Source organism: Borostomias antarcticus, assembly GCF_949987555.1.
Source record: "Borostomias antarcticus genome assembly, chromosome: 6".
Lineage (NCBI taxonomy): Eukaryota > Metazoa > Chordata > Actinopteri > Stomiiformes > Stomiidae > Borostomias > Borostomias antarcticus.
In genome coordinates, this window is record NC_140239.1 from 565,689 (window position 1) to 567,635 (window position 1,947).

Genomic DNA, 1,947 nt, shown 5'->3' on the forward strand with positions numbered 1-1,947 from the left:
TTACTGCAAAATTCTGATTTGGAGATAAAGATGTTATCAAAATATTTGGCATGTGTACCAATTAAGAGTTTGTTTCATCCTGAAGAAATTGTCCCATTTCTAAAGCCAGTTGGTCCCTAATTGAAAAGCATTTGCACTCCATGCTGGTTTAATAAGATACAACTGACCAGCCTGCGACCTGCCTGGGATACTCACACCAGAAAGAGGGGTTGGATGTGTAGAACATCTCATCACCAAGACTGCAGAGTTAAGATGGTGGGTATGGAATGGGCTAGTAGGGGCAGTATGTTTCCTCATTGGTCTGGGTTAAAGGTCATGACCCAGCCTTTAAATCAGGAGTCATGTCTTTAAAACATTGTTTAAACTCAGCACAGCCGTTCTATCTTTAATCAACCAAGGCTTCTCAAGTCAATCCTCAAGAGTTTCACCTGCTAGCGTAATATAAAGAGAGCTTTCTAAGAATAAAATATACATCCTCTCTAGAACGCAAATATGCAAAGGTTATTCGGTATAACTCGGTATAACTTGACACTTATTCGGTATATTTTGACACTAAGTACGCTTGCAGTATTGTGTAAAGCCGGTTTCACATACGACAGCTGTGTACGCTAGTTTTAGTTGAACTTGGTTGAATCTTGAATTATGGCAGTTGTAGAACTTTCCACATTCCAAATTTGTAGTCACAAAACTACAATTTCATTCTAAAACAGCTTAAAAGTGTCTGGGCTGTTGTAGGTGAACCCAGTTTAACAGACTGAACAGTGTTCCTCACATACTGTATATCTCACCAAGAGTTTTCAGACCTCTTATTGATTTGACAAAGTATAAGTGGGGATACTATAGAACACTGTAGACTGATCCACTTAGTATGTGTAAATTAGAGTTATATATTTATGTATTTTAATACAGTAATGGAAACGAGATGAAAACCGATAGTTACTTATTTTGTAAATAGTTGACATAGAGAACACTAGGCTATACAAATACTAACAGTGCAGTATTAAGTGAACATTTGTGTAAAACTGTAATATGTCATGCTACTTCTGTGTCTCCTTTATCTCTGGCTTATCCCCAACATGCTGTACATATATATTTTGAAACGTATGGTGTTTTTCAAATCTCTGTTTAGAATCTTCTGAAGTAAATAATGTGCTCAATCAACATTGTAATTGGTTTCTAGGCAACAACAGAGTTGTTAATGAATGTGAGATGCCTCCCCTACGTTTCTCTGCTCAGTCATCTGTTGAACACCGTCCATTCATTAAATGTGCCTTGATCTAAGGTGGTGACACAAACAAGAATAAAACTGCTCAGAACATCAATGGTGGAGCCTATTTTAGAATTGAGGTTATATTAGTAGAGCATCAGAATGTCATAGGTAAATGTTCATATACTGTAAAGTGTATGGGTAGATTTAACTGTCATGTTATTACAGATCTATTTATCCTATATCTAACATGATGGCATTCAGAGAATCACCTTTGCCAATTGTTTGCTCAACGTTTAATGTCAGGAGGCATTTTAATGAGAAAATATGTAGGCTAGTGTCAGTTGGAAAAATAATAATTTGAAAAGTCCCAAGGTTTACCTGCCAAAAGTAACCTGGCAAGACTGCAGTGAGGGAACACAGAAGCCAGTCATCGCATGCCCCACAGAAAGTCAATACATTTACAGAGGTCATTGGCATTCTAGTGGTATACGTGTGCCAATGACTGTGATTAATAAGATAATGCGGATCTGATTGAGGTCCTTTAAATGTTTTATAGTGCTTGGAATTCCTTATCAATTATTGCAACACCCCATCAGTAATGTTTTGTACAGTATGTTTCAAACCGTTTCCTGTCAAATGTATACTATCAGCAAGTCTCTTATAAAGTTTATATTGGCCTATTTCAAACTCCATTGCAAAAGTAATAATTACTTACTTACTCCAAAGCTGTCGGGGAT